Here is an 18,611-nt window from a genome sequence, read left to right on the forward strand (position 1 = left end):
CAACAGTCACGGCCAGCTTCTACTCAACAATAACAGAATAGAGCTTATTCGACAGAGAGATTTCTTGGGGTTTTCAAGTCACTGATACTGGACGAGCGTAATTTTACCTCTTATTATTCGATTCATACAGTCAAGAATTGCAGACCAAAAGTTAGTTTAGGTACATATGAACGACATTTCAACGAAATGCATTTCAGAATTCCCTCTTCTAATGATACATATACTTCAATTTGATCTACACTAATGGCCATTGAAATTGCTACACCAAGTAGAAATGCAGATGATAAACGGGTAGTCATTGGACAAATATATTATACTAGAACTGACATGTGATTACATTTTTACGCAATTTGGGTGCATAGATCCTGAGAAATCAGTACCCAGAACAACCACCTCTGTCCGTCCTAACGGCCTTGCTACGCCTAGGCATTGAGTCAAACAGAGCTAGGATGGCGTGTACAGGGACAGCTGCCCATGCAGCTTCAGCACGATACCACAGTTCATCAAGAGTAGTGACTGGCGTATTGTGACGAGCCAGTTGCTCGGCCATCATTGACCAGACGTTTTCAGTTGGTGAGAGATCTGGAGAATGTGCTGGCCAGGGCAGCAGTCGAACATTTTCTGTATCCAGAAAGGCCCGTACAGGACCTGCAACATGCGGTCGTGCATTATCCTGCTGAAATGTAGGGTTTCGCAGGCATCGAATGAAGTGTAGAGCCACGGGTCGTAACACATCTGAAATGTAACGTCCGCTGTTCAAAGAGCTGTCAATGCCAACAAGAGGTGACCGAGACGTGTAACCAATGGCACCCCATACCATCACGCCGGGAGATACGCCAGTATGGCGATGACGAATACACGCTTCCAATGTGCGTTCACCGCGATGTCGCCAAACACGGATGCGCCCATCATGATGCTGTAAACAGAACCGGGATTCATCCGAAAAAAGTTTCATTGTCGTCATTTCCATTACACAGCTGATGGTTGTTCGCATTCGCAACTGCGAATTCATTTCACGTACATCATGATATGTAGGTAACAGAGTTGTTAACTATGGCAAGAGCAAATGATTAACTGGATTCTGCTTTCATCTGTAGGACCTCTGTACCGATAGAAATACGCTGTCTTGCCTAGACAGCAGGGCTTGGTAAGGGAAATTCCTGCGACGGCAGGTGTCCGGGTTCGCGCCTCCGCCTCTCGGCTGGCACACACTTTTAACTAGTTTCTCCCCTATCGACAGTCATGGGCAGTTTCTATCTGTACTCAGCAATAACAGAATAGAGCTTATTCTGCAGAGCGACTTCTTATAGTTTTCAAGTCACTGATACCGGATGAGTCTAATTTTACCTCTTGTTATTCGATTCATGCAGTCAAGAACTGTAGACTAAAACTTAGTTTAGGTACATATGAACGAAATTTCACCCAAAAACTGGCTCTGAGCACTATGGGACTTAACATCTGAGGTCGTCAGTCCCCTAGAACTTAGAACTACTTAAACCTAACTAACCTAAGGACATCAGACACATCCATGCCCGAGGCAGGATTCGAACCTGCGACCGTAGCGGTAAATTTCATCCAAATGCATTTCATAATTCCCTCTTCTAATGATACATATAATTAATTTTGATCTTTCTTCGCTTCCGGGAAAGATAGCAGCAGTTGCATCCTGCCTTAACCCTGCGTCCTGCTCCTCCTCTCGCTTCATGTTTACTTCGCTTTTATTGTTGGGAAGTTAAAGACAGCATGCGGACATTTTTCCGGCTGGGTCCGCCACACTGCGCAGTACATGAAGTCGACATGGCAGTGGATTGCCCGGTCCCCTCTTTTCAACGATGTTTCACGTCCACGCCCACTTCAACTATCTGAAGAGAGCTGACAGATATGGTGTTTGCTTTCCTCTTTCGCGTGCCTTCAGGAGGGGACGACTGGAAAAAATATATATTTACATTTCTCCATGCAGAAGTCGGTAGTTTTCTTGATTTTACTCTAAAAGAACAACAGCATCTGAATACCTTTTCTATTGACAGTGGAGTTATTAATCTATTTCTTGTGACCTCGGTATTTCTTGAGTAGATGAACTTTACCATCATGTATTGTTCAGTGAACGTACTTCATAATAGCTATATCGATAGCAAAAAAAATCACGTTCCTATCTCCATATCCAATACTGAGAGGAGCTTAAGTTCAGTAGCAGATCTCACTGCAGTCCTCCATTAGTTCCAGGTGAGAGCGCTTCGCAATTTAATTCACAAAGAATGTGTATGCCGTGTGTAATGCCTATGCATAGACCTGTACATTGTGATGGGTTATATGTTCAAGGTTGTGCTTTAAGAAGAAAAAGGAGCTTGGCGGGGAGGGGGAGGGGGAGGGAGAAGACAATAAATACCCAAAGACCCTCAGGTATTGACGATCTTAGTTTCGTTCCGGATGCAACCTGTTTTCCCAGACGGTACTGTAGGAAATTTTGGGTCTATGTTAATACATTTTGGACAATCAGATGATAGATACTGCACGATCTTCATGTCTGAAAGTCAAGTTACAAACGTGTACCGTACAGAGAATTTGCGAGATCACCACAACATTCGCGCGATCACTATGTCAAGAAGACTTCTTCTTTTTTACAAACAGTAGAGCATTTCTTTGTCATGATAAGCTAACTAGAGAAAATTGGAGTCAGCCCCTCACAATTGAAGGTAGCGTAGAAATGATATACCGCGCGACCGCTACGGTCGCAGGTTCGAATCCTACCTCGGGCATGGATGTATGTGATGTCCTTAGGATAGTTAGGTTTAAGTAGTTCTAAGTTCTAGGGGATTGATGACCTCAGATGTTAAGTCCCATAGTGCTCAGAACCATTTGAACCATTTTTTTAGAAATGATACCAGGTGCTCATCTGAGCTTCCAGTGCCGGCTGTTAGGGAAGTGAAGTGTGTGTGTGTGTGTGTGTGTTTTGTTGTGTGTGTGTGTGTGTGTGTTTCGGGTGGGGGTGGGGCAGAAGATGGGGAGGGAATCAGCGCAGTATCATGGTTCGGCGTAGAGACGTGACAGTATGGCAAAGAGTGCTGTGTTTGGGTGTGCCCGTGACGACATTGCGATTGAAGTTATCAGATTTTTTTGGTGTAACAACGCAACCGTCCAGGGTGTCAGCAAGGAATGGTTTATCGCTCGCAGCCGTACAACACGCCAGTAACAACACGGCTCGTTAAAAGATTCTAAGTGGCAGAGAGCGGAAGCGCATGTCTCACGTTGCCAGTGGCAATCGATTTCAATACCGACGAGAACTGCTGCAGGACCACCTCAGTCAATTTTAGAGCGAAAAATGTGAAGGGAAAACTGTATCTGGAGTTGGGTGTCTAGCAAGAGATCGTCCTCCAGCGGCACATGGAGCCGTGTAGTGGATCTAACGAGTCACGATTTTGTCTCTTTTTCTCAAATGATGCAAGGCGTCGAATCCGCCAAATAAGGCGGTTAACCCACCGTGTTTGTAGTTCAGGCCAGAGGCGGTCTGTCACTTCTTTTTCGTACCATGACTCGCGCCCTCTTACTCAGGTTATCGTAAACAAGGACTACGCTTTTCATTTCAACGTTGACAGTAACCGAGTGTAATCCTTTCATCTGACTCTTCATGATGAGTGTACTGTGCTCACTCCCATCTTCCAAGATGGCAACAGCCGTATTCAAAGTGCTGCACACATACCTTGCCGGTTGCGAAACATCGGATTAATTTGTTAGCTCTATAGGATCTACTGTTCAATGAGTGGTGTCAGCTGAACATGACATTCCTGAAGACCCTTGTACACTATTACTCGCCGAATTGTGGGCAACGCTAGTATACATGCGTCCTCGAAAACCCACGGCTTGTAGGAATTTAGGTTGTAATGCCGCATAATACCCAGCTTTCTTTCCTTGCAGCACATTCCACATCTCTTGCCATTGTTGTTTTCCGTGGCTCCTGACTTCACGTTAGTAGTCTGTACACAGTAATTTCAAATCGAGAAGAGTTCCTATAGATGCAGCTGGCTTCGCTGAGACATTAACTTCCTCATCAAAGCGGATGCCAGCGTGGGACTGCACCCACAACATAATTATTGTCTGCCCTCTCCGCTTATAGCGAATCTATTCCAGTACCACGTCCAACAGTTTGCTGTTTCATTCCATCTTCGGTGTTGAATACTTATAAGAACACTCCAAGAGTGACACACGATTAGCATCTTTAAGAAGGAAGTAGAAAATACAAACTTAGTTGTTTCCAAATATGCAACAGTCTCCGCCGTAAAAATATAAGCAATTTTAGGCAGTTTGTAGGCTTTGTTGGATTGGATCCGAGGACATAGAAAAGCACATTCAGTATACTCGTCTTCAGGAATTTCAGATACGTCGTTAACATTTAGCAAATTTGCCGTATTATAATAATACACTGAAATATGGCAGCTGAGTGACTCGAGATAAAATTAAAATAAAGGCAAATGTGAAGAACATCGTTTAGAATGTATGGCAGGATAGTAAGAGTCGAAGTCTGTGCAGACGGCCGGAATATTAGTTCTTCTGTTGAAGGTATTCGACTTTCTATGAAGGCCATTCCTTGAATGAGAAATTCATGTGACAGCATTTGATGTCTAAAGCTTAAGGGCATATCTCCTGCCTTCGCAAAACAGCGGCTGTAGGCGTCGAATACACGGCTCCAAGGAAGGTACGAATGGCTCTGAAATGAAGAAAATCTCATTTAGAGAAGTAAATCTTAGGTGCGTTGTGATACAGCAAACAACTAAAGTCCAGTCTGGATCGAATAACCCCTCGGTACAATGAGTGCAGAATGGACACGGAACAACTTAATTCCGCCATTAGACACCCGCTCGTTCTTCGGGTAAATGCTGGCTGGGGAGTGTGTCACATGGTTTCATTTGAGCTGCTAGTGCGTGGGCGCGAAGAGTAATTGGCTGTTCTCTCTGTTGTCGTTTGTGGAGCGGCAGGCGGGCAACTTCAGTCAGAAGCACGGCTGCCACCGAACGGGTAACGTTTCTCCCAAATGTGTCTGCGGGTAGTGTCACACGAAAAACTCTCAGTTTAGCTCTCGAAAGATTTGCAGCCTCATTTTGCTTGCATTTTATTCCGTTTTTGCTCTAAACGTCTTCTATGAAGCACGGTGTAACGAGAGCTTTGTTTCCTGGCTAAGTTACTAGACGTTTCCCCTTGCGGTAAAACGTGGTGTGGGAAATACACACTTGAGACAAAACACTACGGCCATCTGCGTGTTGGTCCGTCCTTGGAAGACAATAAAGCAGCGATTCTGCACGCATGGCTTCGGCAATCCTTGGCAGATCTCCGGAGGAATGTGGCACCCGATGTCTACGTACAGGTCAAGTAATTCACCTAAATTACGGGCCGGCGAACTGCGGGCACAGAGCTGGCGTCCGATAGCGCCCCGGATGTGTTTCATCGACTTCAGATCAGGCAAATTTTGTGACGAAGACATCAACGTAAGCTCACTTTCGTGCTCCTTAAATATCTGTAGCATACTCTGGTCTTGTGACATAGACAGTTATCCTAATGGAAGAAACCATCGCCGTCGGAGAGGACATCAAGTATGAGGGAATCCATGTGGTCCGTAATTGTGTTCGCACAGTCTGCAGAATTCATACTCCCTCGGATCACTACCACAGGTCCCACAGAAGCCCAGTGAATGTCCCCCCACCCCTAGCACAATACTGCCTCTACTGGCCTCTGTCCATGGCGTTGTGGATGTTTCGAGCAGCCGTGCGGATGGATAACAGTGTATCCAGACAACGATCGACTTCTACGAGGTGCGGCTAGAAAAAAACCGGACTGATGCTGGAAAAAACATTTATTTACAATTATTTACAATTTCATCTTATCTCCTTCAATGTACTCTCCTCCTCGGTCTCTACACCGCTCCATACGAATTTTCCACTGTTCATAGCAATGCTGCAGATCATTTTCGGTAAGTCCATACATTACTTCCGTCGCTTTTTCTTTCACTGCTTCAACAGTCTCAAATCTAGTTCCTTTCAAAGCTGACTTGACTTTAGGGAAAAGAAAAAAGTCACAGGGGGCCAAATCAGGTGAGTAGGGTGGATGATCTAAGATGGGAATGTTGTGTTTTGCCAAAAACGTCTTCACTGACAACGCACTGTGAGCTGGGGCATTGTCTTGGTGAAGGATCCATGACTTTTTTCTCCAAAAATCGTTCCTTTTTCTCCGTACTCGCTCACGTAGGGTAGCCAGGACGCTAATGTAGTAATGCTGATTCACTGTTTGTCCCTCTGGTACCCAATCAATGTGCACAATCCCTTTGATGTCAAAAAAACAATCATCATTGCCTTGAATTTCGAATTTGACATTCGTGCTTTTTTTTGTCGTGAAGAACCAGGAGTTTTCCAATGCATCGATTGGCGTTTAGTTTCGGGATCGTAAGTAAAAAACCACGATTCATCGCAAGTAATAACATTTTGTAAGAAGGTGGGATCACTTTCAATGTTTTCCAGGATGTCAGAACAAATCATTCTTCGGCGTTCCTTCTGTTCAATTGTGAGACACTTTGGAACCATTTTTGAACACACTTTGTTCATGTTGAAACTTTCATGAAGAATCTGCCTAACACTTTCCTTGTCAACTCCTGTTAACTCAGACACTGCTCTGATTGTTAAACGGCGATCTTGTCGAACAAGTTTACCGATTTTTTCAATGTTTGCATCAGTTTTTGCTGACAATGGTCTGCCAGTGCGATTGTCATCACTGGTGTCTTCGCGGCCATCTTTAAATCGTTTAAACCACTCAAACACTTGTGTTCGCGATAAACAATCATCGCCGTACACTTGTTGTAACATTAGAAACGTTTCACTTGCAGATTTTCCTAGTTTAAAACAAAATTTGATGTTAACACGCTGTTCTTTCTGTACACTCAACATTTTCCGACGCACAGACAATACGTCAACTACTTAAAACAGACGCCACGGGCAGACTGAGTGCAGGAGGCAGATGAAACTCGAGCAGTAGGCGGAGCGAGAGTCACGTGACAGGCCAAGCGACTTTCAGCCTTATTGCATTCGTTTTATTGTTTCACCAGTACTAGTCCGGTTTTTTTCTAGCCACACCTCGTACCATTGTCTCTGATGAACACTCGCCGTCGAGCACAACATACTGAGTTCTGTTACTTAAAGAGACTTCGAGCCAATCACATGTCGGTGAACTTATTCCATATGCTCGTACCTTCGTTAACAGCCTGCAACGGGGCACCGTGACAGATGCCTTCTGGAAATCTAGAAATATGGAATCCGCCTGTTGCCCTTCATCCATAGTTCTCAGTATATCAAGTGAGAAAAGGGCAAGCTGAGTTTCGTACAAGCTATGCTTTCTGAAACCGTGCTGATTCAAGGAGATGAGTTTCTCAGTCTGAAGAAAGTGTATTATATTCGTACTGAAAATATGTTCAAGGATTCTGCAGCAAAGAGAAGTTACGGGTACGGGTCTGGAATTTTTGGGGTCCGTCCTTTTATCTTTCTTATACAGGGTGAGTCACCTAACGTTACCGCTGGATATATTTCGTAAACCACATCAAATACTGACGAACCGGTTCCACAGACCGAACGTGAGGAGAGGGGCTAGTGTAATTGGTTAATACAAACCATACAAAAATGCACGGAAGTATATTTTTTAACACAAACGTACGTTTTTTTAAATGGAACCACGTTAGTTTTGTTAGCACATCTGAACATATAAACAAATACGTAATCAGTGCCGTTTATTGCATTGTAAAATGTTAATTACATCCGGAGATATTGTAACCTAAAGTTGACGCGTGAAACCTCCGACGTTCAGTTGCATGTTGTAACAAACAGCTGCAACATACATCGCGTTTCTACAGAATGATCTGCCAACGTTGCTCGAAAACGTCCCACTGGAAACGCGTCGACGTATGTGGTATCAGCATTATGGTGCACCTGCACATTCCGCAATTAACACTAGGCTGACCCTTGACAGGATGTTCGACGGGCGTTTCATAGGACGTGGAGGACGCATAAATTGGCCAGCCTGTTCTCCTGATCTTACACCTCTGGACTTCTTTCTGTGGGGTACGTTAAAGGAGAATGTGTACCGTGATGTGCCTACAACCCCAGAGGATATGAAACAACGTATTGTGGCAGCCTGCGGCGACATTACACCAGATGTACTGCGGCTGTACGACATTCATTACGCCAGAGATTGCAATTGTGTGCAGCAAATGATGGCCACCACATTGAACATCTATTGGCCTGACATGTCGGGACACACTCTATTCCACTCCGTAATTGAAAACGGAAACCACGTTTGTGCGTGTACCGCACCCCTCATGGTAATGTACATGTGTGTCAATGAAAAAGACCAATAAAAGGGTGTTGGCATGTGGACGTAATGTGCTGTTCCAGTCTCTTCTGTACCTAATGTCCATCACCGTTCCCTTTGGATCGCTATGTAATTCGGTGCTCTCCGATACACACGATCGAACAGCGGAGGAGTGGTACTCAAGCGTCAACTTTAGGTTACAATATCTCTGGATGTAATTAACATTTTACAATGCAACAAACGGCACTGATTACGTATTTGTTTATATGTTCAGATGTGCTAACAAAACAAACGGGGTTCCATTTAAAAAAACGTAGGTTTGTTTTAAAAAACATACTTCCGTGCATTTTTTTATGGTTTGTATTAACCAATTACACTAGCCCCCCTCCTCACGTTCGGCCTGTGGAATCTATTCGTCAGTATTTCATGTGGTTTACGAAATATATCCAGCGGTAATGTTAGGTGACTCACCCTGTATACTCGTGCTTTTTTCCAGTCGTTTGGGATTTTGTGTAACAAGAGACGTAGTTCACCTGATCAGGCCGCGAGTGTTTAGCCGAGCGGTCATAGGCGCTGCAGTCACGGACTGTGCGGCTGGTCGCGGCGGAGGTTCGAGTCCTCCCTCGGGCATGGGTGTATGTGTTTGTCTTTAGGATAATTTTGGTTAAGTAGCGTGTAAGCTTAGGGACTGATGACCGTAGCAGTTAAGTCCCATAAGCTTTCACACACATTTTTTTCACCCGATCAGCCGTCACATTTTCCTCGATCCGTGATCCAGTTTCGATGAACGCGTGCCCACCGCAGTCGTAACTGACGATTTCGTTGCGTCAACGTGGAAACCAAATAGTGGTTTTCAGCTGAGGAGCGTCATGTTTAACAATGCACGCTGAACTTTTGCTCCAGCAGCATAGTTGCACTCGTGTTTTCGGCGTCCTTCAACCACCTTCCACTGAGCTTTTGTGTGACCATCCTTGTGACTGATGGAATGTGGGACTACGGCCGTTCACTTACGTAATAAAACGAAAAACCTACATGAGATGCGGTAGGGAGCCGGTGTTGAGTTGAAAGGTACTGAGCCATAATGAATTTATTAACGTTTCTAGAAACACTAATGAATTTATTTTTAAAAAAAGCCAAAAATCTAAGAATACGTTAACAAATTGCCTCCAGAACTGAAAAGACTAAATTTCAATAACAACTGATAGCAACCACCTCGAAACGGCAACAGTATAAAATCACTTCCTTTTAGTGAAGAATATTAAATAAAGTAAAAACACATTTACATTACAAACAGCAAAACATACGATCAAATGAATATGTCACAAATATCAACCTTCGGCTATTGTCAGTAATTGTCAAAACGCCATTGCCTTCGAAGTAGCCAAAGTGACTGACAAATGTGGTTCACATTTATGATTATAGAGGCGGTGGCATAGGCAACGCCAGTAGCAATAATTTCTGATTCTCTACTAACATATGACGGTGGTTGCCGCTACCGCAGTATTAGAAACATTCATTAAAAATTTCAGTCATGGTACACAGGCATTTTAACTAGACCGCAGTGAACAAGAGATACAATTACCTATCCTGTAACACAGAGAGAACTCGTTAATTATTTAGTATAAATTAAACACACTACAAATGCAGAAAAGTACGAACGTAATGCAGGAAACTTTAACTTGACTACTGAGGCATAAATATTTCTTTAGTTTTTGTTTTTTTTTTGGTAGATACTGCATACTACTGGCGTCGTTTTGATGTTATTTTACGAGGGTAAGTTAATGATTATCCACATTTTAGTTATATTTTTGTTTATTTTGGTAGTATTGTCGTTTTACGTTGATGACGCATGCTTTGTTTATTTGTTGTAATATCTTTGTAATTTTCAAGCTGCTAGGTTAGTTTCGTTATCGCTGCCGTGCTGGTTATCATGGTTCAAAAAATTGGTTCAAATGGCTCTGAGCACTATGCGACTTAACATCTGAGGTCATCAGTCCCCTAGAACCTAGAACTACTTAAACCTAACTAACCTAAGAACATCACACACATCCATGCCCGAGGCAGGATTCGAACCTGCGACCGTAGCAGTCGCGCGGTTCCGGACTACAGCGCCTAGAACCGCAACGTCTACAGACGTTAAAGTAACCTCTGGCGTGCCACAGGGGAGTGTTATGGGACCATTGCTTTTCACAATATATATAAATGACCTAGTAGATAGTGTCGGAAGTTCCATGCGGCTTTTCGCGAATGATGCTGTAGTATACAGAGAAGTTGCTGCATTAGAAAATTGTAGCGAAATACAGGAAGATCTGCAGCGGATAGGCACTTGGTGCAGGGAGTGGCAACTGACCCTTAACATAGACAAATGTAATGTATTGCGAATACATAGAAAGAAGGATCCTTTATTGTATGATTATATGATAGCGGGACAAACACTGGTAGCAGTTACTTCTGTAAAATATCTGGGAGTGTGCGTACGGAACGATTTGAAGTGGAATGATCATATAAAATTAATTGTTGGTAAGGCGGGTACCAGGTTGAGATTCATTGGGAGAGTCCTTAGAAAATGTAGTCCATCAACAAAGGAGGTGGCTTACAAAACACTCGTTCGACCTATACTTGAGTATTGCTCATCAGTGTGGGATCCGTACCAGGTCGGGTTGACGGAGGAGATAGAGAAGATCCAAAGAAGAGCGGCGCGTTTCGTCACCGGGTTATTTGGTAACCGTGATAGCGTTACGGAGATGTTTAATAAACTCAAGTGGCAGACTCTGCAAGAGAGGCGCTCTGCATCGCGGTGTAGCTTGCTCGCCAGGTTTCGAGAGGGTGCGTTTCTGGATGAGGCATCGAATATATTGCTTCCCCCTACTTATACCTCCCGAGGAGATCACGAATGTAAAATTAGAGAGATTAGAGCGCGCACGGAGGCTTTCAGACAGTCGTTCTTCCCGCGAACCATACGCGACTGGAACAGGAAAGGGAGGTAATGACAGTGGCACGTAAAGTGCCCTCCGCCACACACCGTTGGGTGGCTTGCGGAGTATCAATGTAGATGTAGATGTAGATGACCACCACAACCGGCTATCACGGTTCCTGCGCTGTGTATTTGCACCAAAGAAGAGCAATGTTCAGTGATCCGTTTTTTATGGTCGGAAGGCGTATCAGGGGCCGAAATTCATCGAAGTCTTTCGGTACAGTACGGGAACAGTGTTTTGCCACAACGGAGTGTCTACGAATGGATTGAAAAATTCCGAAATGGTCGCACAAGTGTTACGCACGATGAAGGAGCCAGACGACCGTTTACCGCCACAAATGGCCCGTCGATGCACCTCGGACGAAGCAGTGAAAGAAGCGGTGCATTCCTGGCTCGCGGCTCAACCGAAAACCTTCTTTTGTGAGGGCATCAGAAAGGTTGTACAACGATGGACCAAGTGCGTTGAAACCCAAGGAGACTATGTCGAAAAATGATGTTCTTGTAAGTTTCATATTTGATTACAATAAAATTTTATAACTGCTTTGCGGATAGTAATTCACTTACACTCGTATTATAATGCAACCAGTTCCGGTAACTCAGTACACGATCCACAGGCCTTAACTGACGCTGAGAGGGTGAATTCCAGTAACATACACGATCCCATCAGTGGCCAACATTTATGAACACTGTCAAACGATGTTGGGTCCGCAAGACAAGTTATGCAGCATCTCCCGCTAATTCTGATTGTTGCTAATCAGTGACAGACCAAGACTTTGATAACAAGATAAGACATTACCTTTCAGAGCCGGAGAAATGTACTCATTTAATCTATAGCATCCTATTGCAGCTAATTTGACGGATATATATTTTGCTCTCCACTCCTGAGTGCGTGAATTCTGTGTCACTGACGTAAAGTCTGTTTTGAAACCTTTGCTATCTCCTCGAGTTTGCGTCTGCTAATGCACTCCGTGAAGCCGTAACATCCAGTCCCGTGTTTTCCATGTTGTGTAAGCGCCTTGACACTGACAAAGAGCCACAGTAATGTCATCCTCTGTTAGTGCAACCACTTAACACTGACAGCATTCGCGTAATAGGTTATGATTTGAAGTCGCTTTTTGGTAACTTATTCCAATAAAGCACAAGAAAAAAGAACGAAATACGCCGCTTAGATTGGGCAGCGTGAGTAACTGACCGCATATAGGCGATGTTTATCCAACCAAATCAGAAGGTAACTTTGAGTATTCAGGCAGAGTCGAACACGCACTGGCACCTCAACTTTCAGCAGGTTTTTCAAGTAAAATTTTTAAGGGCATGTGACAATAGAACACTTTTTTCCGGGGTTTGCCCGCCTCGGCAGACTCCTCTAGAGACGGAACGTCTCTCATGCGTAATCGACAGTTTTGTCTTAATCTTTTGCGTGACGCCCTTCCTGCCGCCATAATCATGAAGCAAACTAAGGGAGACGAGTCGTTTGCTCTATCTATCTGTCACCGCGTAAACTTTGTTCTGAATATATGGTGAAAACCAAGTAAGGCGACAAGCTTGAAGTGGTGCTTCCTGATAGGAAAAGGGGGGAAAAACGTTTATACCTACGTGTGTCCGGGAATGGACCATGATTCTGTAATAAAGCAATTGTACTGCTACATCGCATTACACATAAATAGTAATAATTTATTATTTAACTAAGCTATAGTTGTCAACGTAGATTGGACTGACGAGCAACATTCTCTGTGCTGCAGGTTGTAGCGGTTCAGCTAAGTCGAAGGGCAATGGTCTATTTTTCATTCCGAGAATAAGCCGAAATGGTTTCCATCCATAGTCAAGCAGGTGGAAACGAGTGAGAGACCTCTTTTGCTGGAGAATGTGCTTTTAGCAATACGATAGCTAATGTGGCCAATGACTGATACAGCACCAGGCTCGCTAAATCACCCGATTTCAATACTGCAGAAAATGTGTGGACTATCTGGAACTGCGCCAACGGCCTTGCCGCAGTGGTAACACCGGTTCCCGCCCGATCACCGAAGTTAAGCGCTGTCGGGGCTGGGCTAGCACTTGGATGGGTGACCATCCGGTCTGCCGAGCGCTGTTGGCAAGCGGTGTGAGACAAACTGAGGAGCTACTTGATTGAGAAGTCTCGGAAACTGACATATGGCCGGGAGAGTAGTGTGCTGACCACATGCCACATATCCGCAGCCAGTGACGCCTGTGGGCTGAGGATGACACGGTGGCCGGTCGGTGCCGTTGGGCCTTGATGGCCGGTTCGGGAGGAGTTTTATCTGGAACTGCGGATGAAACACAGAAATCAACATCCTCGCAGTCTGGTAGTCCTACGGCACGTAAACATCAATGACTGAGTTACTGTTCGTTTCTACGTCTTAAGCTTATTGACAATTAATTAAAGAGAATTTTACACGAGGCGCGTTTCGCTTTTCTTTACAAAGCATCCAGCGCGTTTATTTTACAAATTGAATACATATGTTTGCACATTTTTGATTGTTTTAAAATAAAAACAGCAATTTGCTTACGGCGTTTCTGCCTCTTTGTTGGCATATTCTTCAAAGCACTGCTTCTTCCCTATTGGTTAGCAGAGGTTGATGTCAAAAGACTTCGTTTCACTTACACACTTGGCAGTTTTTGTCTTTCTGCACCTTTTCTTACGCTGCATTTGCGTTGTTTACACTTCACCTCACTTTTGACAATCAAACTGAAGTATGTGAGTTCTCAGTCAGCACAGTATTACAGTGTTTACGTCTGTTAGCTTGTTTTCGTGCAAGTTGAGAGCACTGCCAACCTGTGAACCTACATTTCTTTTAAAAAATATGTCGTGTGTGTTTGTATGTTAGTGTGTGAGTTTAGCTGGATACGGCATACTTGAATAAACTTCTGGACTCCTCTCCTTGCCGATTTGAGGCCATAACAATGCTGCAGGCGGCTTTAAACGTCATTAACGTGATGTCTCTTGCCGGTATTTAATTTTTTTGTCTATTGTGTTAACGTTCACAGAAAAGAAACAAGATTGCCCGCACGACTAAGGAACCCTTTGCCGTGGGGTATTAGTGTTTTTTCTCCGTGCGAAGATTCGGCAAATTCGGGCAACTAGTGGCAGTGGACGTGGAGTTTCGCTACCGACTTCTTACTTTGCTGTACCAGAGTTTTAGCAGTGGAAGGAGCGAACGTAATCCTGTGTGGTCTCATATGGCTTACTTCGGAGGCGGTCAACATCAAGTGGACATATTGAAACGTCCCTTCTCCTCCGTGCTTCGCAACTTCCGCGGCGTTCTCCTACGTTACCGTCGCGGCCGCAACATGAATCCGCGATGAGAGGCGCGCGACTCAAGTAGCGCAAAGTATTGCCCGACCACGATATTGCTGCACTTGGTCACTCGTGGTCGTTACCGACGCAGTGACGTTGAGGTAAAGAAGTACCGTGGTGATCAAAGTAAATGCATCGCACTGTGAATGACTGCAAGGCAGTTGTTCATACACAATCAAGCGTTTCAGCGTGTACTCGCGAAATATTACGATAAAAATTCACGATGAGCCGACCGAAGCGACATCACTCCCAGGTGCAATAATATTGCTGTGTAGACTTCCTCTGAAACTTTTGTTGACGAACTCTGATTATTTCTGTGAAATGCTAAACATATACTATCACGTAAAATAAAATTAGACAGCCTCGCTTTGACCTGCGAGTCTGTTAAAATACACTACTGGCCATTAAAATTGCTACACCACGAAGATGACGTGCTACAGGGGCAAAATTTAACCGAGAGGAATAAGATGCTGTGATATGCAAATGATTAGCTTTTCAGAGTATTCACACAAGGTTGGCGCCGGTGGCGACACCTACAACGTACTGACATGAGGAAAGTTTCCAACCGATTTATCATACACAAACAGCAGTTGACCGGCGTTGTCTGGTGAAACGTTGTTGTGATGCCTCGTGTACGGAGGAGAAATGCGTACCATCATGTTTCAGACTTCGATAAAGGTCGGATTGTAGCCTATCGCGATTGCGGTTTATCGTAACGCGACATTGCTGCTCGCGTTGGTGGAGATCCAATGACTGTTAGCAGAATATGGAATCGGTGGGTTCAGGAGGGTAATACGGAACGCCGTGCTGGATCCCAACGGCCTCGTATCACTAGCAGTCGAGGTGACAGGCATCTTACCCGCATGGTGGCCGAGCAACTGGCTCGTCACAACACGCCAGTCACCACTCTTCATGAACTGTGGTATTGTGTTCAAGTTTCAAGGGCAGCTGTACCTGTACACGCCATCCAAGCTCTGTCTGACTCAATGCCCAGGCGTATCAAGGCCGTTATTACGTCCAGAGGTGGTTGTTCTCTGTAGTGATTTCTCAGGATCTATGCACCCAAATTGCGTGAATATGTAATCACATGACAGTTCTAGTATAGTATATTTGTCCAATGAATAGCCGTTTATCATCTGCATTTCTTCTTGATGTAGCAATTTTAATGGCCAGTTGTATACTTACTTCTTCCGTATCACCGCATTAATGGCCTGCAGCAGTCCAAGAACTTTTAAAAGGCTCTCAGATCGACTGCTGAAATGGAAAATGAGCGTCGCAAACAGTCATTACAGTTTCCAACCGGTTGAGACTCTCTCCTTCATATACAAAACTACACCATACCGCAGTACATGCATGCATGTCTGGAGAAACATTTCACAGCTCTTATGAACAACACAGACACTACAATATCATATTTATTCACCAACGTCGGGCAAGTGACTATCAATTAAAATGTCTGCCCTGCTGGGGAATATACATAATGAATGTAAGAGTGCAGGCTGTAGACATATGGTTGGTGACGTATAGAAGTTTCGGTCCGTCCGTGAAGCATAGCCGGGTAGCACAATGGTAAGCCGACCGCTCGCGATAAGAGGAAAAACTGGGTTCGAATCCCGGTCCGGCACAACTGTTCATTGTTACCATTCCATTATATAGCTGATGGTAGTCAATATTCACAACTGCGAATACATTTCATGTATAAAAAAAACTGGATAACATTCTAAAGTTCAAAAAGGCTTAAGCCAGACACCAAAACACCACACGTTTCCACTGGAACGGATGGATTTTATTGTCTCGTTGTTTTCGAACACCTTCAGATTGAAGATTTTTGGAGGATGACTGCCAACAGCCATTGTACACTTGAACGCCGCGCGGGATTAGCCGAGCGGTCTGAGACGCTGCAGTCATGGACTGTGCGGCTGGTCCCGGCGGAGGTTCGAGTCCTCCCTCGGGCATTGGTGTGTGTGTTCGTCCTTAGGATAATTTAGGTTAAGTAGTGTGTAAGCTTAGGGACTGATGACCTTAGCAGTTAAGTCCCACAAGAGTTCACACACATTTGAAAATTTTTTTGAACATATTTGAACCATCAGCTGTTTTTATTTTAAACCCAATTTCTACCGGTTTCGGTCTTTGACCATCTTCACGGATAAAGGGTGAAAGTGGTTTAAGCCACCATATTGCATTAGTCATTACTTAAAATGTGTACTAAATGCCATGCCGTGCCACATTCATGGCATGCACTACAAAGTAATGACTAATGCAGTATGGTGCCTTAAACCATTTTAACCCTTCATCCGTGAAGATGGCCGGCTGGTGTGGCCGTGCTGTTCTAGGCGCTTCCGTCTGGAACCGCGTGACCGCTACGGTCGCAGGTTCGAATCCTGCCTCGGGCATGGATGTGTGTGATGTCCTTAGGTTAGTTAGGTCTAAGTAGTTCTAAGTTCTAGGGGGCTGATGACCACAGATATTAAGTCCCATAGTGCTCAGAGCTATTTGAACCATTTTTTGAACCGTGAAGATGGTCCAAGATCGAAACCGGTAGAACTATGCATTTTATACCTTCGGATTGCTTCGCGCTGTTCTAGGCAGGTGGGCAACCTCTTCGTCCTAAGTTCGTTTACGCACGCCTACATCTACCTTGAAAAGCGGCGGGAATTGAATAATCCGCGCCCGCGCGGCGGAACGCAGTTCCGAACACTTCGAAACTTCCCGCACAGAGAGAACAACTTTACTGATCACCGCCTACCGTCTTCCGAAATACACATCGCAACACCACTTCGACCCCGGAGATCTTCAAAATTGCCTTCTGCGCTCGGCCGACTCCTCGATTTCGTTAGCTTCGAACTGCTCCACGAAATTATTTAAAGTTTAGGCCTTTAAGCCGGTAAGAATCAGTAGAAGAATCGAGGCATTTTCATTTTTCGTTTCTTGCTCCCATTGACAAAGCTTTTGTTAGATGTTGCTACCTGCAAAGGGTGTCGGAGAACACGGGCCATTGTGGGAAATCAAAAACATTTAAATCACATAGCCATTGGCCCCAATCCAATTAGACGGTTCAAGGAAGGACCGGTCCGTCCGCTTCTAGGCTGGACACCTTCTTCCATCCATATGGAGAACACAGTAGCCACCTGACGAGCATATAGGTGCGGCTCTCAGACGATATGTTACAGAAGTCTGCGTTGAAAATTGCCTCGTCTCTCTCATTTCCTTTCCGTCACTCCTCGTTCACATTTTTCGGCGGATCTGTAGGAAGCTGCTCGTCCGCTGCTAATGTGTCGATCGATTTCAATAAAACTGCCACGGTTCATGGCAGAAATAGTCCCACACTATTCTGTCACAACATAATTTCTTGTTAACGCAGGTTACCTTTTGGTTCCAGTAAATTCCTTGAATCACTTATGACGAATTCCGGGACGGTTTCTTCGGCAAATTCACGACCCTTCAGCATTCTCATAGTGTTCACCTGACCATGTGCTCAGCACCTAAATTAATTAAATTAATAGACGTTAACTTCAAACGATGCGTTTTGTTATTTAATTCACACTCCTCTATACTGAAAGGAGAAACAGACGAAGTTGATTTTTGAAAAGCACGTCACAGAAGTGAGGAAAGTCGCCAGAGACGATGTAACGGCGTCGTGCTATAATGGGTTAGCGAAATTTTCGCCAGACCATTACATATCTAAATTATTCGACAGAGGTGCAGGCGATTCAGTGAAGACGACAAGAGGAGTGGAAGATGTAATAATGAATTAGAATAGTTTAGAAGAAAATCAGCAAGAGGTAAGAGGAAACAGAAGAAGTCGAGAATTGTTACTGGCGGGCGGTAACCGCATCAGGTTTGATAATCAGTATTTGTTTCGAATCTGATTGGTGACGTATAGTTGGAAGGAGAGAAAGAAGAGTACAGCTGTAAATGCAGCCATGGGTAATACCATCGGCCAGCAAAGGTAAGAAAGGTGTGTGAACTGTGAAAAAAAGGTGC

The 18,611-nt window shown here is 44.4% G+C and overlaps 1 protein-coding gene and 1 pseudogene across 1 annotated transcript in view; one reads left to right on the top strand and one right to left on the bottom strand.

The window, feature by feature from the left end:
- The window catches only part of LOC126485002 (carbohydrate sulfotransferase 11-like), a 367,761-nt gene that overhangs the window by 310,708 nt on the left and 38,442 nt on the right, over positions 1–18,611 (bottom strand). The window lies entirely within an intron of this gene.
- On the top strand, positions 13,288–13,406 carry LOC126485438 (5S ribosomal RNA; annotated as a pseudogene).

The sequence above is a fragment of the Schistocerca serialis genome, chromosome 6, assembly GCF_023864345.2.
Source record: "Schistocerca serialis cubense isolate TAMUIC-IGC-003099 chromosome 6, iqSchSeri2.2, whole genome shotgun sequence".
NCBI lineage: Eukaryota > Metazoa > Arthropoda > Insecta > Orthoptera > Acrididae > Schistocerca > Schistocerca serialis.